The sequence below is a fragment of the Pinus tabuliformis genome, chromosome 3_1 (genome assembly GCF_031772625.1).
Source record: "Pinus tabuliformis cultivar Carrire ecotype Pingquan chromosome 3_1, CPIR1, whole genome shotgun sequence".
Lineage (NCBI taxonomy): Eukaryota > Viridiplantae > Streptophyta > Pinopsida > Pinales > Pinaceae > Pinus > Pinus tabuliformis.
In genome coordinates, this window is record NC_142301.1 from 295,648,813 (window position 1) to 295,670,035 (window position 21,223).

Genomic DNA, 21,223 nt, shown 5'->3' on the forward strand with positions numbered 1-21,223 from the left:
TGTGAAAGTTCTTAATCAGAATGAAGAGGTCGGATTTGATAATGTGCCAGCAAGCTTTGAAGAATTCAATTGTAAAGTCATCTAGTCTAGGGGCTTTGTCAGTGGCCATGGTGAAGACGACTTCTTTAATCTCCTGCTCAGTGAACTCTCTTAAGAGAAGGGAGTTTTGCTCCTCCATAACTAAGGGGGGAATAGCACTAATGGCTTTGTTGATAGCTTGGGTTCTATCATGATTGGGCTCAGTGAGAAGTGACCTGAAGTATGAGTTTATCTCAAATCCTATTTGCTCTCTTGTAAAGACCTTAGCATCATTAGGTTTTGTAAGGGATAGAATACGATTGTTGGCTCTATGCTGAATGGTTGATTTATGGAAGAATATTGTGTTGCATTCCCCATGTTTTAGCCACTGGACCCTTGATTTTTGTTTCCAGAGTAGCTCTTCTTCTCTTAGCCTATATTCCCATTGCTTTTGAAGGTTTGATTCCTGAGCTAACCTTTCCTCATTAGGCCCTTCCTTGATCATTGTTTGTTGGACGCTCGCCATTTTTTCCTCAAGCTCTTTTTTGGCTCAAAAAATGTTACCAAAAGTGTTCTTATTCTAGCATTTGAGCTTGGCCTTGATGATCTTGAGCTTTTGCTAGAAGATGTACATGATGTTATCGCTCTCTATAGTGGTTTGAGTCCACCAGCTCTATATATTTTGCATGAAGGTTGGATGATCTATCCAGAAACTTTCAAACCTGAAAGGTCTATTTTGAGGCTTGTCCATATTGGTAGAGTGCATCTGCACTGGCCAGTGATCTGATCCCCCAATAGGCAGAATGTTGGCTTCCTTGTCTAGATTTTGGAGTATGATGGATTTCAAGATGAGGAACCTGTCAAGCCTCGATGTGACTTCCCTATTTCCCCCTTGCTTACTTTTCCAAGTGTATAGACCATTGACTGTGGAAACATCAGTGAGTTTAGATGCAGCTATGAAGGTATTGAAAGCTTCTGCATCTTTATCCAGTCTTCTTAAGCCTCCTTTCTTCTCCGTTAGGGTGGTGATCATGTTGAAATCACCACCTAGGATCCAGTGGTTGGCTCCATGGTGTTGTCGGATTTCATTCAAGTCTTCCAGCATCTTGAACTTCTCCTGATTTTGCTGAGGTCCATACACATTGGTAAGGCATATTGTTTGCTTTGAGTCTGGCATGTTGAAGATGACAGATAGCGAGTGCTTAGTGGATAGACCATTCTGCATGAAAAACTTGTTTTTGTTCCAGAACATTAGAAGCCCTCTTGCTTGCTGAATGGCTTCTATGCTTATGCACTGATAGCCTTTTGCAAAGAGTTTCTTAAGCATCTCTATGTCGTTGGAGGAGAATTTGGATTCTTGTAGTAAGACAAGGTCTGGAGATTGCGTGAAAAGATGGTTTTTGAGGATTCGTCTTTTCGAGGTGCCATTTAGCCCTCTGATATTCCAAGTTCTAATCTTCATTGAGTAACCTTCCCACTAAAGGTAGTTAATAAAGGAAGTATTACAGACTTTATTGATCAGTACATAATCACTAGGTTTGGCCTACCCACAACTTTATTGTTTGATAATGCATATTATTTTTCTGGAAATACTATGGTAGAATTTTCTTTCAAAATAGATTTCAAATTGAAGTATTTAGCCAACTATTATTGACAAGTTAATGGAATAGCCGAATTGACAAAAAAAAAACTTATCAAAATCATCAAGAGGACTATAGACCAAAATCATAGGAATTGGCACAAAGAATTCACATTTTCTCTTTGGGTAGATAGAATAACATAGAAGGCCTTATGGAAAAGAAGTAGTTCTCCCCACAAGCATAGCGATCCCATCTCTCACCCTAGTGTACTTTATCAATGAAAATCCTTCCTCTTCTCTTCAAGAAAGACAATTTCAGATCCTTAAGCTTGAAGAAGAAATAGAAAAGGCTAAAGCTACCCATTCCCATCATCAGCAGTTAGTCAAAGCCTCTTTTGATACAAGCTCTACTAGTCATAAAACTTTTGATGTAGGTGATCTGGTTTTGAAATGGGAAAAAGCACATCAATAAAAGGGTAAGCATACCAAGTTCCAAAGACTGTGGCTTGGACCATTCTAAATCACTGAGAAAATTGGTCAATCAACATTTATTTTACAAGACTTGTTAGGTAAGATGGTTTCCTTGCCCATTAATTGGAAAATTTTGAAAAAATTCTTATCCTAGAAGACAACCTCTTCTAATTTTGTATCATATTGTATTTAAAATTCTTAAAATAATAAAGGTTATGATAGTATTTACTTTTTGGCTTCTCAAAACAAAGTCTTTGATAATATTTTGATTTTTTGCTTCTATAAGTAGGAAAAGTTAAAGAAATAATTAGAGCATTTGAGTACCAAAATGAACCTTATTTCTTTGGAAAAACTTGACCTCACTAAAAATACTTATTCTATGAAGAAGCTCTTACCTTTATAAGATATAGATGTTTTGTTATTAGTCAAGAAAAGAATCTCTAACCTAGTAAGGACTTTCTATAGATAAGTATCTCAAAACACTATTATTATAATCCAAAACACTTTAAAAGGGTCAATGATTTGCCCCATTTGATAAAAAAAAAAAATAATCACAGTGTACTTCTAAAATATTCAAAACTTAAAAGATAATAAGTCTCATTACGAGCTTGTTTACCATGATCATAGGAGAATAATTAAATTGATATTACCAAAACTGGATATCAAAACAGGGTAATAGCCAATGTTCTAATCAATCAAACGAAAAGGGGTCTCATCAAGAGCCAGTTTGCTTAGTTTAGTTACAACTGGTGAATGGCATTGTCATTATTGGGATACCAAGCCTAGACAATGTCTTTTAAGAAACTTGAAAAGAAAATTACATAAAAAGGAAAACAATGTCCAAATGAGAAAAAAACAAAAGAATATCATTTTGAATTTTGAAAATTGGTTCGGATGGGACAATGGATCATTATTGGTTAAAAGATAACCCTGCTGAGGCTATGAACGCCTGCTGGCAACAAAGGCTCTATCTATTATAAATAAGTAAACAACAAAAAACTGATTTGTAGAAGACACCTTCTAGATCTCTTTAAATCTTAGTATTGACTGATGCAAACATTTGTATTTTTATCACTACAACAATAAGCTAGTTGAATAGATAGATTAGGTGAGTGATTATGATTTCAGAGAAATGTTGGTTAGCTTGTAACTCATGTAATTATTATCGCTATAACTTTTCTTATTTTGAAAGTTTTAGAAATTTCAAAAGATCAATCAGAGATAGCTGGTTCTCCCAAGTGAATCACCAATTGTTGTACTATGTAACAACCCCTACATTTATACGAGTAATAGTAAATATTTGACACATAAATGGGGACCCTTTTTTAGCCTTTAAAAATAAATGCTAACTCTACAAATTTGCCTAAAAAGAAAACCTTCAAAAAGGAACTCATGCCTAAAACTATTATCGCAAATCGCATCTTGTAGTTTTCCACGTGTTAACATTCCATTGGAAATCCCAAAATGCGATATGTGATGAGGTACCCAATACGATTTTCTGATCAAAACACTTGAATAACATGCGATCACACTTTGCAAATCAAAAATTGATAGAGAATTCCATTGTCTTAGCACTTAAGAATTTGTGAAATGTGATGTTGTGATTCTCGCAATCGCATTTCGCATTAACTCTGAATAGTGTTATATGGACACATTTGAAAGTTGAGATGCACAAATAAAGCATGAAGGGTGGAGAAGTTATCGATTTTTAATGTAATAATGAGTGTTTTGACAGAGTAATTAATTTTTAGTAGCTCGAGGAGAGGAATTGATGTTTTCAAGTTATGGCTAGTTAACGTTGAAATCTCATGTAAAATATTCCCACCATTCAAAGTAATTTCAAAAAACTCCCTACCATAATTGCACTCCATTGTCTGAGCTAATATATATCTTTTGTTTCAGGAAAGCTTCGAAAGAGATGTGATTGTGAAAGGTGATGCAAAAGAAGAAGAAGCAGAGATTACATAGTCTAAGTTATCGGAAATGTCACCTATATTCGTTGATACATTTTGCAGTGCTGATGGAGGAGTGACATCATGGGAAGTCATATACAATAGGCTTGAAGATGAGCATCCTAAAATCATTGTCATAAAGGCAACAACCGACTCAATAAAACCTTCAGGGCTCCAATTCAAAGATCCTACTTGTACCTTCCTTCACAAAGTAGGAGAAAGAGTGAAAATACTCTGATACACTGATATGATTAGATGGGTGGTGGAAAACCTTAGTATCGAAGACAGGAAATTCAGGAACTCAAAGATGTAGCTAATGGATTTATTCAAAGATGAAGACCTGAAGCAAATGTATCATATACCTAATCCTCTGGACATTTATGAAAAATCATACCTGGCCAACTTCGCAAAGTAAAATGAATAACCTTTCAAGATGATCCAGGGCTGGAGGGTCCTAAAGAACAAGTTCAAATATGATAAAACAAGTATGTATCACATAGCTTCTTTGGAAAACCCCTAGAACTATGCAGCTTCTATGTTATGTTAGTTATATTGATTACCTAATAATACCGAGTTTTCCATAGAATGGATTCCTTTAATTGATGCTTCTGTGAACTCACACAAAATGAATTGGGCCACTTTCCTATCTGATAACCTAGCCACTGCCATCTCCGAGTATCATCAGAAGAGATACTCCTCCACAAAGAACCTTGCTCCATTTTATTTCAGTGCCTATATCATGGATGCCATCTATTTCTACACTAAATTTCCTACCAGGAGTTGGAAATGGACTTTGCAAGACCCCTACCACATTCATCTCAATCATAAACAGATTTGGGAATCCCATTATATACCCCATTTTTATAAAGTGTGCCATGGTGTTATTTTACTATTGCATCAATTTATTTTTCATAAGAAATACCCTAGGTTTTCCAAAGAAGTCGCTATAGACCCTCTCATTGTAGGCAAGTATTTTGTTGAAGAATGGTTTACATATGTAAGAGTTTTTCGTAGTACAATGGACCCGCATGTACTCTCTTTGTATGTCTCCGATAAGCTACTAGCAAGAGAAATAACTCATCAGACTCTGGATAAAGGCTTAATCAAGCCGCTAAAAGATAACAAGAAGTCTTTATGGCCATCCTTTCCCATTCGGTGTGGTTCTTTTTCATTCGCCAATTTCAACCTTGCAACCAAGGAATCACTAAGCCTAGAGAGCCTCAGGCTCCATACTCTGCTAAAGAGGCAATTTGACCCTAACAAAATAACACATAATATTACTACTGAAGTAAATATTAAGCCCTTTAATCATGAGGCTAATGATTCCAAAGATATTTTACAATTTGTTGAATCATTCAAACAAGCGTTCGATTGGGTGAAGGCCAATTTGAGTCCTAAAGATTTTGAAAAGTTTCAGGAATTCAGAAATCAAAGGCTCGAAATAATTCCATTGCATTTGTTAAGAGCCGAGAACAAACCTACACCTAGTGTAACTATCAACAACGGGGGACCAAATTCTCGCATAGAGTCTCAAGTGGACACAAGCAAAGCATAGGATACAGGGAAAGCCCAGGACACTAAGAATACAACAGAATCTAGTAGGAGGTCAGCCGAGAAGAGGGTCATAAGTGACCTATCTAAAGATATAGGTTCTGAAATCAAAGAGGCGCTAGAGTTAAATTTCCTTCTACCGAAACAACAAGATTTATTTTTGCAAATAATGTCTCATGTCACTCCTTATCTGATCACTAGTGATTAGTTGACGGATAAGGCGGTTGAGCAGAGAACTAAATTTAATGATTTAAATACAAAGATCTCTGAATTCATTGAGTGGCAAGAAACTGAGGAAGGAAGGAGAGCTAATCTTCCTGAGATTGAGGAGACACATAAGGACATTTTTTTCATAGATTGGGATGTGCAAATTAAATAGAAGGAGTTAGCAGTGGCAAGAGCAGCAGGAGTGGCAAAGAACATAGTAAAAGCAGTAAATTACACTTTGCACACTACCAAATTGATGAAACAAGGTAATCCAAAGGTACTGCCAGATATAAATGACTTGGATCAAAACTAGAAGGCAAAGGTGAAAAAATGAAGGGAAGCAATCACAAAGTTATCAAAGGATGACTGGGAGGCATATTGGAAATACCTTGTCAAGCCTCATAGCCAAATCATGACACTCAATTGCTCACTCCATTCAACTCAAAGGATGTTGCCACCTCTCACAGATGCTATCTTTGCAGGACAGGTTAGGATGTTCTTTGGGGCACCTCGTCAAGTGAAACCAATGTTTGATATATGCGATCTAAAGGAGAAGTTGGCAGACAACAAGTCATCTTTATAACCTCTGCTCATCAAGTCACTTTTATTTTTAGAGTTAGTTCCTACCTAGGAGGAAAGTTGTTTTAAACCTCCTCAAATTTTTGTGTAATCTATTTTTGAACATTAGTTACATAGTATTTATACCCTTCTCATGCATTTAGAGAAGTTTACATAATTTTATCAAAAAAATTTCAAAGAATGCACTTATGTAAGTTTGTGAATGCCTTAATGAAATTATGGAACATGGTCATTTCTTTTAAATATCAGACTACTTTCCTTTGTTGATGCATTGTCTTATACTTGAGGAATAATTTGATTTAGAGAAAGGAGTTGATCTATGTCATTAGTCAAATGAGAAGAACCTCACACATATGGTACTTTTATCTTGTATGATTAGTTATGTTTTTGTTTAATTAGTGATAACATTTCTTTTTCATGAATAGTATATGGAATATATTCTTTCTGTTATGTGTTAATTGCACTATTGTATGATGCCTAGATGAAAGTGTTTATTTTCATATATAATTAGTAGATATATGCGATATAGTTTATACATTTATTTAACTAACTATTTAGTCAAAGAAATTATCTTTACATGTTATATTATCTGTTTAATGTGTGAATGGTATTTATATCACATACCAAAAATATATCTTTTTAGATCGCATATCACATAGAATACCCAGGTTTATATTAGATTAAGTTAGCTAGATATTTGCATGATAGAATAAGCCATTTAGTTATCATTATTCTTACTGCAATCACTTGAAAACCACCCACTCTCATTTTAAAACCCACATTGGGAAACTGGCACATCATCCCCAGTCAGAGCCACCGCATTAAACGGAAAAGGAGTTGTCATTAAGGTCCAAACCAAATGGTTATCCCCCATGTTAGAGCAGCATAAATCTGAGGCTTCAACAAGATGGAAAGGGAGAACTTTGCGAAGGATTTTGATCAACAATATGTAATGAGCTGGAATTTGGAGAATTGCCCATTTGAGATTATTGAGATTTTGTCTTTACATTGGAGAGAAATCATAAATATAATTTTGTGTGCATATCTAAAATTAATCTGGAGAACCATATAACCACAATCAGAATTTGAATATAGTTTTCAAACCATTTTTTAAGAATAAGGTGACATTAAGAAAAAAATGCATACTATGAACTACTGTAATTAATGTGGATAACTTTGATAAATGTGCGTATAGTAAATTATTTGAGATTAATATGTCAATTTATATTAAAATAAAATTTTCGATAGATTTTAAACCCAAGTGGTATGCTTATTAGACCAAACTGCACCGATGCATTTAAACCATAACAACACCACGTCGTTCAATTAGTACCTAGCCCAGTTTCTGGCATTTCGAAAGGTATAAAATATGTTATCATATTGGCTCTTTTGTACTAAAACACACTAGTGCATTTAAATAAAAAACTACACCAATATGCACTTGTTTCTAAAATTTAGAAAATAAAAATGAATTCAACCATATTGGTGCCCTTATAACAATTATAACACTGATGATTTTAAATAAAAATGATGAAGTTACATTAAAAAAATAAATGACACTGTTTTGGGATTTCTAACATAAAAAAGAATTATATCATGTTGGTGCATCGAAAAACTTTGGCGCCCTGAAAGTGTCAATGCACTTCTCTTATAAACACATCAGTGCACTTGACTATCAAATAAGAATAGTCCTACTCCTCCAAATTATTGTAATAGCTTATGTATTAAATGGTATAGGCTGTAAATTAATAAAAAATTGTTTGAGAAGGTGTCAAGTAACAAAAATATTGATCGACGCAATGGTAGCACATCGAAAAAAGTAGAGAAGACAATTTCATTGTAAATTCCTTACAAAATTAATATTTTTAAACTATATGTAAGCTTAACTAATTTTTATTATTTATTGTGTGTCATGCGGAGCCAGAAAATGAAGAATCTCGATAAGGTTATTTCTAATGTGAGTTGAGAAGAGTGTAAAATCTTGATGGAAAAATTGTAGAAGGATGAATAAGGTGAATGGAAAAATACTATCTAATATGATTTTTGTTTTCCATTAATATTATATTTAAGAATATTAAATAACATGTTTCAAAAAATATACTAATTCATATATGTTAAATTTTCTATGGGAAGAAAAAATGAAGGAAGATATCAATATCACTTTAACAAAAGAAAAATTATAGAACATGTAAATGATAATGGATTGGTCCTTAGATTATCTGGAATGGTGGTGGAGGTTAGTGAAAGGGAGGATTTTTTTTACAAAACTATGAGGTATCCAGTGGAACAAATGTATAGACGTACACTCGACTTAAAATACAAAAATCAATCTAATGATTCTAAGAACCAAATTGTATCTAAACTACAAGAAGCATTTCCAGAGTAATGTTCAATGAGACATGTCAGACTTGCAATAGAAAAACCATACAACAACAAAAACAAATCATTCAAAAGGCAATTTTCTTAATTAAAATGATTTTCTAGAATTATATGTATATATTAATACAAACCATTCATTTGTTAATATGAATTTTTTTATATTTAGTTTTCATATATCAATATAAAACTAGTTTATTATATTTTAAGAAAAATTATGCAAATTCATAATGATCAACTAGCTAATATGAGAAACATGCCAATAGGAATGTCGAAAAAAGTGTACAAGGAAGTTGTCAAAGAAATGGACATAATTGCATCATAGGAGGAGCCATCTCCACAACAACATGCTTCAAATGTATGTAATAATGATTGACTTTGTACATATAAAAAAATAAGTTAGCATTAAATACTAATTTTCAAGTATTTTCTTGCAGAAAAGAAAACAAAATGGACCTCGTTCAACACAAAAAATAGGATGGCAATAAATAAAAGGGTTGATTTCAAATTTTGTGAGTAATTATTAATATTTCCTTATAACAACTCAAGGTTTCATTTTTTTTTTTTTTTTTAAGTTGTTTTACAGCAACCATCCTTGAATATCTTCAAACATTTCATAACATACAAAGAAGATCCATTGGAAGAATTGATAGAGATGGGGTTAAATATGGGTTGTGAGTATACGTTGGCATATCAAAAATTAATTGTGGAATTTATAAGTATTTTTCTTGTTTTACTTCTATGAGTTTATAGTTAATAGAACAAAAAAATCCTTTATATTAAACATATGATTTATAATGGGGTTGAAAACATATAGGGAACAAAGTATGGAACTATGCCAACAAAAGATTTGTTGCAACAAGGCAGGAGAATTGGTTCTGAAACCATGTGCACAGGTTTCGAGTCACTTCTTTCTATGGTAAATTGTTATTCAATTTACATTGATGTATATTATTTATTTCAATTCTCATTATTCATTCCAATGTAAACACACTCATTACACCTTGTTTTTTTGTTTGCAGATGGAACAATATCAAGAAGATGAAAACAATCGATGCAATTAACAAAATATTCCTCCAAGTAACCCAAGTCATGGAAATAGCTCGAGAATTGACAACAATTCCAACAAAGAATGATGATCTATTTGGATATCAATGGAACCTGTTGTATCTTTTGAAATAATAGTATGTGAAAATCAGACATTTTATTTAATGTAATGGACATAGTGCCCACATTAAAATATAAGGGGTTACCAATAACAACCCCATTTTATAAGGAAAAGAGCCTCATATTGATATATAATAAAGTACATTTTAATTTATTCTATTGTGTTATCCAATGTTGCTATGAAATGTTACACCATTTATTAAATATATCGATGATTAAGTATTATAATGAAGAGATGTGAAATCTAATAATATAACAAATTGATCCAAACATCATATAGAAATTCACTAATCAAATTTTAATTTATATGAATACTGTTAAGATATATGTCAATTTTTTGATGAATAATGGAGCTCAAAAATTACAATAATCACATTCTAAGAGGATGATGTTTTGAAAAAAGAGAGAATCTCATACAAAATACTAGTGTGTCCATAACATAAAAATTCACCAATGCATATGTTATATAAAAACACCATGAAGACATCTTTTTGCATGATTGGTGCCATCTTAGAAAATGAAAACATCAGTGCGTTTATTTCTTCAAGCACCGGTATTGTTTGCAATTAATGCCTGAATCCATTGTAATTCTTAACGCACCAGTGATTTCATAGAACTAATGGCTCGGTCATACAAAATATTTTTTCCATCCTCAGTGTATTATTAAAATTAACAACACCATTCCTTTTATATCCCTAAGACATTGACATGTTTATAAAAATAATATTCATCGAAATTGCGAGTTTAAACAAAAGCACTAGTGCTGAAATTATTTTTTGCGTGCCCCGGTGTTGTTTTTTAAAAGAACACACCGGGGTGTTTTTTATAGATCAGCACCAAGGAAGTATACATTTCAGGCACTGATTTTTTTTGTATTCAACAACTTGGTGCTTTTAGTTATGTATGAATCTCAATGATTTTATATATGTATCACACCAGTGCTAGTTATTCCATGAAGCGCACCATAAAAAAACATCCACCAAAACCTCTGGTTGCACAGATTTTTTTAGTTGTGATGAAGTTCCATTATAATGTCTGCTAAGACCTCCACTATCACAAACATATGTTTTAGTGGATGATTTTTTGACATATTTTTATCAATTTTATAACTCTAAAAACCTTTGTTATAACCCCTGCTAGAAGGTATTTTCCTTGTAGCGTGAGTAGGAACAAGCAATAGCCAAAGACTAAAAAATGGCAATCATTTCAGTCTCTTCTCAACTATTCATGAATAAAGGATCTAATTGAAGGAATAAGACTAGGGTTTTCTTCATCGGGTTTTTCATCTTATTTATGTATGCAGCTTTCATGGGCACTCGATGTAGGAACATTGCTACCTTTAACCCATTCCCATTCAAAGAGTCAATGTATCCTTCAAAAAACATTATCAATAGACATAACATAAAATATCCAATGAATCGAATTCAGTGCACTGTACTTATCAATCCAATCCACATAACTAGTAGTTCATAAAAATTCCATACAACAATATGATTCCCACTAAACATAACCAGCTAATTGTACAACAAACCCTAACCCAATTTAGAATTACAGTTAAACAATCCTACTACTACAATGAATGTCTATAGGATGGATAATTTAGCTAAACAAACTTTTGATTATTCCACAAGAAACACACACTACAAGAGATCCTTCAACTTTCCTTTACTTTCAGAAATAATCATTGATCTAAAACTCAAGCTTTCTTATTACAGGAAGGATGATTTGATCTGTATTAAAGCCTCCACTATTGGATTTTTCTAGAATTACCTTCAACAAACCCATCTATATCCTAGAAAATTATTTTCTTTGCTTCAATGTTGTGATGGAGATCAAACTTCTCCATAGTCCCTTCAAGAGTAAATAAATGATCTTGTTGCCTCCTCAGTGATATTGTTATTCCCAAAAAAAAGATACCATGATCTTTGTTTTCCTTCTACTCTTCCCTAACCAAGGGATTTAATTCAATAGAGACTTCATTGTCCTTTTGTCATGCCTAGGACAAGATATTAGTCCCAATAGAAAACTTTTTTTCATTTATATTGCGCTCATAATCAACGATTAAGGTCTCAGATAAATTGGCTACCCAAATAAAAATTATTCATTAGATAATTCATTGGCCAAATAGTCACTAACCCTCATTAAACTCATTTCCTTATATAGAAATAATATGCCAATACCAGAGAGAAAAATACAAGGATGTCAACTGGGGTGGAATCTTTCGCCATTTAAATTGAAAAAAGTGAGAGAGAACTTAAAACCTTCAGAGTTAATGTTCAAAAACAAATGAATTGTTTCACACTTGATGATCCAAAATGAATTTATCTCTCTCATATTTATGTATTTCCTATAAGGATCTCTTCTTCCCGAATGATTGAGTAGACTTTACTTCAAACCCAAAATTTGGGATTTTTTTCACCCAACTATCCTAAAACTTGGCCAAAAGTGGCTAAATTTTAGGTTATTCCCCTTTATGGATGACTATATCCTACATGGATGAATAGGATATTATGGCCCATTGATCCTAGCTTTGTAGAGGACAATACAACAGAGCATTCCAAATAATGGTTGAATGTTAGCTATGAATTTAAAGGCTAATATGATTTTTTTACAATTGCATTTAATTCATAATTCAAGATAGGTTTGGAATACCCATGAGACATATTATTAGGTCTATGTTTTCTCATGATCCCATTGAGATGATTTCCTTAATATTTCACCAAAATGGGACTATGATTAATCACTCATCCATGTAAATTATATTAGCCAAAACTAATGATTGCTACTCTATGTGGTTGGCATTATACTCAATAGTTGGTACTTGTAGATAATAATCCAAGGGTTGTTTTTAGAGGCTCTCTTCAATACAAAGATGATCCCTTCTATGGAGACTAGATCTATATGTATTTACCAACAATCTTTCATATCCATGCTCTAGTAGTAGCTTTCTATGATTGATGGCTCCAAGCATTCAACATATATCAAACCCTTGCTAGAAAACTAGTAATTGTTCCTGAGTCAATATCTACTTGGACACCCTTTTAACGTGTATATTTTGGTGAACTCTCCATAGGCTAGATAAATATTTTGATAACACAATTTTTAGCAATTTAGAAAGCCTATTTTCCAATGAATAACAATTATGAAAACCATTCATATATACATTTTCCAATAGTATAAAAACTCAAGAATGAGGATTATTTGCACTAATAAAATGTGGTTTCACGTAATTTGTACATTTGACAATAACATACAACCTCTAGGTACACCTCTAATAGACTAGAAAAAACACTAGTCAAACAAAGAGGTGTCAAACAATGAAGGTTAACCATGTGTAATTGTTAGGCAGATCACCCATTGTAGATTTGCATGAAAATAACTTGGTTTCATTTCCAATGTATTTATACATCCCTCGATATCTATAATGACATGAGATTTTCTTGCTTAGTTTTCAAGATTCAAATCTCCCTCTAAATTTCCCTCTAAATCCAAGGACCAGTCACAAACTTTGCTTTGATATAATAACTTCTCCTATCCAAGAAAATATTTAGTATGTACTCACAATCCTCTCTATGGATATCGTAAAAGAATAGCTACAATCAAGCAATGAAAATAAAGAAAGAGACTATATTTACTAAACAAATCAATAATAGTAAAATAAGGGAGATAGATAACTTATCTTTTATGAACAACAATAACTCCCTCTTGATCTTCTACTTCTCAACGCCATGAATCTGGAAATAATTGGGATTTTTCTTTATTTCAACAACTCATCCTAGGGTTTTCCCCAAAACCTTAGGCATTTTATTATCAAGCCTTTCTAGGTTTGCAAACCCTAGAAATCAAAACCTTCATTGCACATGGGAGAACTCAATATAGGTTTTTAATCCAATGAGCCAAAATTTAATTATGCATGAGCCATGATCCATATTAGGGTTTTGATAACAAACCCTAATTAGAAACTTAAATATATATTTTGCACCAAGATTAGATTACTCTAGGGTTTTTTGTAAAAAAACAAGATAATCAACCAAACCTTAACTCCTTGCAAGACGTATTCCTCAACTTCACACAATCGCAAGCTTTACCCAAGTGGTATAAATCACTTATTACATAGAGTTATTCTTGAGAAATAGGTCCTTTTAGGGATCTAACTCATGTTCTAAAAAAATCATCTATATAAAAGTTACCAAAACACAACAACTTCTAGTTAGGATGTGGGATAATTCAAGTAAAATTCTACTACATTCTTCCTCTGAGGTCAAAATTTATTTTGCAAGGTCTATCCTGATATTTCAATAGAGTTATACTTCATGATTTCCATATCATATTTTATTTATCAGAATCATCTTTGATCAATGTATTCTAGGTCCAGACCAATCAACATAATATCAAAGTTCTTCATTTTGCTGCTAGAGGATGTTTTCATTTTACATTAACTCCTTGACCACAAGCTTCCTTCCTATACTTCAAAAAGTATCATTTATTTAGTAGTGTATTCATTCTCTTTCGGTGAGCTTGTTTCTTTCTTACCGTCATCTACTTGACTTCTTTGATACATACTCCAAATTTCTCATTTCTTTCATGGTTTTGGTCTTCTTGCATATCACCCTTATCCCCATCATTATTAAGAAGCCATCATCAAACATGAGCCTTTCTACACTTTTTTCTTCCATCCTTATCATATTGCTTCCAAAACTTCAACAAATTTCATTATGTGCGTACAATTCTCACGAACATGTACAACCAAGTGGAATATACAAGGACAAAATAATATAACCAAGAAGGTATTTATCTCCTAAGAACATGATGTCAATCCTATCATTCTATGGTTTTTCCTTTTTATAGATAAAATAATTAGCTAGCGTTTATATGGTCTTCTAATTGAAATCCTTGCTAGGGTTCAAGCGACATAAAGGATAATTCTATGTACTTTGCTCAAATTTTACCATATACAAAGATTCTTCAATTTGTCATGAATCATGGATGCTCCAATTCTTACACAATGCTTTTGAGATAATAGTTTGATTTCACTCATACAATGGATTCCTTTTATGTATATATGTTTTTCATATGTTAGATCCATGAACTGCAGATCTCGAGTTGCTTTTCGTCCACTCCACAAAGTGACCTTTTGTAATCTGAATCGTTGAATGTCTTTCCTTTATTAGGATGTCATATATCCATTAGATAGTTTCAAATGCCTTTTGTGGATCTTACAAGGGGAAAGATCTATGACTAACTTAAGGATAAATTCTTATTTCATATTAGTGATTGTGCCCACAATGATGTCTCAATTTTTGTTATCGTTTTTTCATCCATACATAGGATAAATGTATTATATCATTGTTATGGAGATGAGTCATAGTAGGCAAATGTTGTCAAGCCATTTATCATTGTTCTAATGTTTCCATTTGTATCGTTGTCAATTCCATTCCTATATCATAGTTATACTTCCATATATATTCATGCCAACTGACTATCAAAGACAGAAGCCATAGTTTTGGTTGTCAGAAGGGCTCATGACACAATGTTAAGTTACTATCAAGGAGGCTACCTATTACCCATTACAATATCATTAGGAAATACGAGTCCACTTTCTTACAGGGGTCCAAATAAGACTTTGACTCAATTACATATATTTGACTCAATAAACCCTATGAGAATGAGAACATGTTTTCAATATTAATGATGATAATTCTTTTTATTAGCTTTTTTTTTTTGTTTTTTACATAATGATACACATATGAGAATAAGTATGGAGAACAAATCTAGTTACATTTTCCAACATCATGGAAATAAAGGGAATTAAAAAGGGGTGAATGATATAAGCATAGAAATTTATGACTTGCAACCAGAAATTTGACCATAGAGACCACTGAGCCATGCATGACATACAAACCACAAAGAGTATAGATTGAGCCATGCTACAAAGAGTACTAGGTGCTTCTAGTGATACATATATGTATGGATTTTATCCTGAGGAATGGAAGTTTCATTGTGTTCTTACATGTTAGTAGACACCTGTTTGGTTGATCAGAGTTAGTAGGAATTAGAATTAAGAGTTAGTACACAGTAGTTCAACTGATCAAATTCAATATTCATAGAGTGAGGTTGGTAGAGAAAATATTTGTGGTGATTTGAGACACAGGGTCATGTAAATATTCAATGAGGATGATTAAAAATACTTACGCATTAGATTTTGATGTCAACTGGAGTGTCCATTCTACTACAACATCCATGCAGGAGGTGATAGATAAAAAACCCTAAATCCAGGGAAAATTTAAAGCATGGAAAATTATCTTGAACTTTAATAACATTGGCGAATCTCACCAGTCCCTAGTATGCGAACTATAAAATGTTTATGTATGTATTTGTAAAATTATTAAAATCTAAAATGATTTTATATATGATATCTATATGATGTTGGTGATTTTTAGGGTAAAATAATTTTATATTGTAAAATTTGGGCGAATCATTTTTATAAAAAATGGAAATTGGTGAATATTTTTTTGGAAAAATCATGGAATGTTAGCCCACCTGCAAATAATAGCCCCTAAAATTTTCTATGCCTAAACAAATTATTGAAAGAGTGGCAATGGATCAGTTCCTTGAATAGGGAGGTCATGCAAATATTGTAGAAGCCTTGTGGTGGTTGAGATGGGTGGTTGTGTGGACCAATGTGAACAATATATGCTTAATTACATTTGTTCCTCGCCTTATCTTCCTATCTAAGACTTCCAATTTCAGACCTCTAAAATATGTTTTGAACCTTTATAGTAAATCAAATCTTTTCTTCTCTTCTCTCAAATTCCTACAATAAGATTAAATTTTATCTTAGATTCCTACAGTAAGAAAAACATTTGTCTCATGTTTTCTCTACAGATGACATATCCAAATGGGATGTCTTTTCTTCTTTAAATATGTGTATTAATTGGTGTCTACATAATGTTTCCTTCCCTTAATCAATATCCAATCTATGAAATGTCTCGATATGTTGGCTTTTCGTTGTTGAACTAAATTGTCTCTCTAGGATTTTGATCATTTTTTTGATCCAGGCAAAATTTTTAACAACATTAGGGGGAAATTCCACTTTGCTATCTTTGCCTTCGGTTGCCTTAGTTCACTCAATCCAGGCCTTTTTCTTTTGTGTGGTGCTGTTATCATGTCATTGATGGTTTCCTCTAATTTTTTGAAATCATTTATAGTTGAATTTATGATTATATGATAGTATGATATTTAAGTTTGTTGTAAGGGTTCAAGTTGATAAAAATATCTTCTTCAGAAAAAATCGAAATGTTCCACAAACCCTTCTTTTCTTCTTGTTATGATTGGATATTTTTTTGTTGATCGAATTCAGACACATTGTTTATTATTGTGACTAACCCTCTTCTCAGTGTTTTCAATGATAGGAAGAGGATATTTATGCTTTTATATTATGTGAAAATTTATAGTGGGCATATTCTGGAGGGATATGACAGAGAGAATAAGAATATACTTTTATCAATAATGTTTCAACCAATACATGTCATATACTTTCACACCATGTCTTTTTAGAATTGACAACAACATTTTGTGCTGATAGTGGCTTAATCACTTAACCCCTAACCTCAACATCTAATTTCTACATTATTCACGTGTCACTATGCATGAATGACTATCCAAATAATATGAATCCTAATTTTTATTGCCATGGTAATACTTCCAACAAGCATAAATATTGTCTTGAAGAAAAGCGAAATCCTAAATTTTGGATGCCTACCCTTCTACAATATTTAAAATGAACACATATATGATAGATGATACATGTTTAATATTTTACTATATAATATTTTATGAGAACAAAGCTACTGGTGAAATTTTCTCACCAATAAAATATGATTGTTTTGTAAGCTAAGCCCATTTCATTTTTTTTTCTAATCTCATTTGATCATTTGTAGTTATTAATTTCGAGCCACATTTTGTGTTAGACTTGAATATATGACACATTTTTAATAACTACAATGTAAATCTATATTTAAAGGTGGAATTTAATTCTATAAGAAACCCTGAGCAAATATCAAGGTTTATTATTAAGATTTAGAGTTTTTGACGTAGATCTTTTGTTCTTAACCACTTCATGAGTGGCGAGATTATACTTCTTAACAAAAATATATGACATGCTCACTACCATAATTACATTGAAAGATTCTATTCAAATGAAATATTGTTATAGCACCATTTACCACTTCTGGTAGATTTGATGCTTTGATTATAGCCTAGGGAAACCCTTCCTTCCATACTTGGTCCAAGATTTAGAAAACAATGTTTTATTCCCTCTACGCTACTTTTCCTTGTGATAAAATCATGCACATGTGGGTAAGCATATACCCAACCCACGTACATATGTTAAAACACTTAAAAAAATTAAATTTTCTTAATTTCGGGTGGATTTCATGGGTTTTACCTGTTACTCACCTCCTATTTCCTGTGGCCCAACTGTTTCCCAACTAAAAAAACTAATTTGGAGAAGTATAAATAAACCTCCATGGGAAGGCCTTAAGGGAGAAGATATGAGATATTGATACTATAGTGAGATTATCCCTAATCGAGACTCACAAAATCCCTATGCCTCCTGCACTCCCCAAAGCTTCAGAAAACCCTTGTTTACTTGTTGGAGATATCCTTCATCTTTCTTAAGATATCCTTGTATTGGTGATGGAGGAAGATTATTGAGGCTAGGAAAGGATGGATCCAGGGGACGGTTCCTCTTGGATCCAGAGAAGGACTCAGGTCGTATTTCTCCACTTTAATTGTAGCTAACTCCAATAAAGGAATGTTGTTCTATTTCCAATATTAAATGTTTTTATGCATCTATTTATATTGTAATTTGTTTATGAATCTTACATTGATGTGTAATTGTTCATTCATTTATATGATTCTAAGTTAATATCATGAACATGCTTTATGTTTCTACTGTTGTATATATTTCATTTGAATAATTTTCAGGTGTCGAAGACATCAAGAGAAGTTGAGGGTTTTCACCCTGTGTGATCTACTCAAATGTAGGGCTTCTGGGTAAGGACACTCTCACACAGTTTAGTAGAATAAGCATTTAGGTTGGTTGCCTGAGAATTTCATGTTGTGGTTTGCCCTCCGCTCTATTGGGGTTCTCAACCAAAGACCCTAGGTTGTTCTCACCCACAACAAAATTGGCGACTCCACCAGGGATAACATTTTTGTTATTCATGGTTTGGATTGTTTGTTCTCAATCAGGGTTCAATTTCTTGATTGCTTGCTTTTACAGTGTTGGTTGATCCATTAGTGTCCCAGGAATCAAGTCTGATCGTCTTGATCAAACTTTGATTTTTTTTTTCCTAATTAAGCTTTGTATATGTTATTTTCTTAGGTTAGAGTGGCATATACACATAGGTTTCTTCAAGCAGACTCGAATATACGTGGGTTTCTTGTACTAGAAACGCGTGTGCACACTTCTGTTTCTTTACATAGTCGTGTACGAAATTTTTTGAATTGTTTTTTCAAATATTTTTACATAGTTAGGTCTATTTCCCGGTGATTTATGTTGTTGTGTGGTCATATGTTGTCTGGAGAGCTCACTTTTCCTGCAAGCCTTCTTTTTCAAAATCTCCTTCTCACTGAAAAGTCTTGATTGGCCTAGGATTGCTTCTTAGGCAAGTTTGTAGTTTGTGTCTAGGGTTCAAGGCTTCGCTTTGAAGTTCTTCAATGTTCTGGTTCTCCAGAACAAGAAATTGATTTTGATTTCATTTTTAGCACAGATTTAAAGTCCGCTTGCTTTTCTTTTCCTTGTTTCGTGGCCTAGTTGATTTTTGTTTTTTTTCTAGAGTCTTTTTGGCAAGTTTGAAAGTATTTTTTTCTTGACATTTGGTCAGTTTGCTGAAATGTTTTGTTGTTGTTCGAATTAGTTTGTGCAAGTTCATAGTCTTTCTTCTTTCAAGTTTCATTTATTTATGAGTTTTATAACTTGCAAGATTTAAAGACTCCTTGTACTTATTTCTTGATCTTTCGAATTTTAGTAGTACTTTTGTGACCTTGAAAAGTTGATTTTGTTTCCTTAAAAGAAAAAAAACACAAAACATCGCTTTTTGTCTTCCTTTTTCCAAGATTTTGGTTTACAGTTTCTTTTGTTTTGTTTTTGAGAAGTGAATTGTGGTCTTTTGCAATTTGTTTTGCTTGCTTTGGAGAGAGATTTGTTTTTAATTTTTTCCCTCTACATTTTCAAGTTGGTTTCTTGTCTCTATAAAGAACCGCATTTGCTTGTGAGTTTTATTTAGGATCTTGCATCATCATTTTGACTTGCATTAGGTTAGTTTTCATTTTAAGCAATCTTAGTATTTTTAGATTTTGGGTGTGTGTGGATTGTTTCAGAAAAGAAAAGAAAAATATTTTTCTTATATATAGGTTTTTGTAGAACCCAAGTAGAAATCACTCTTCATCGAAGAAAATGACTGCATCCATATAGTTAGTTTTCTATTGGTTTCTTTTGCATCATAAAACATCATCAATTTAACTCTAGTAATTCCCGCTATCTTAAAAAATAACTATATAAAATCAAGTGATCTAATAAAATGAACTAGAACTTTTATTGTTGTCATTAATAAACACCAACAAGTTTAGATTCATTAGGGCCTTGGAATAGGTGAGTGGAGAGTTAACTCTTCAAGGTCACTCAAATTAGGAAACTTAGAAGTTGAATAAAGAGTGAAACCCAATATTGTTAGAAAGACCGAGAAAGCTCCGTGACTGGGAGTTAAGCACGAGGGAGAGTGAAGACAAGGAAGAGAGATACCCCCTCTCCTACTTATTGGATCCTGCCTCACGAATGTTCCGCCCGTCTTTTGATACGAGTTGGTATCCATAGTTGTCTTTCCTAGTGATCGCATAGGTGGCTACAGAGGAGAATCTCGTGGCACCTTAGGCTGACATTGCATCACGTTCAGTAGTACTTTTGGAGGGTACCCTTGCAAATCTTGGGTGCTTGCATCAACAAAGGGTGTTGTCAGGAGGTCAGTGTAACTGCTTTTGGTACCTTCACTAGTAGGCCTGGGGCGTAATTATCTTAGACTATTTTTGAAAGGCCCTTGATTTTGACTTCCTTGTATTTTGGTGTCTGGTCCTAATCACCCGAAGCAAAAATACTTGAAAGTTGTTTGATTTCTTGTATCTTTAGGGACTTTTAGAAAGCGATCTTTGCTCATAGTTGGCCTAGCTTTACATTTTTTTGAGTCTTTAATTATATCTCTTTAAAACAATTCAAAGTCGCTGATCGACCAGCTCATCGATGTTGGACACCTAATCCTAAAGG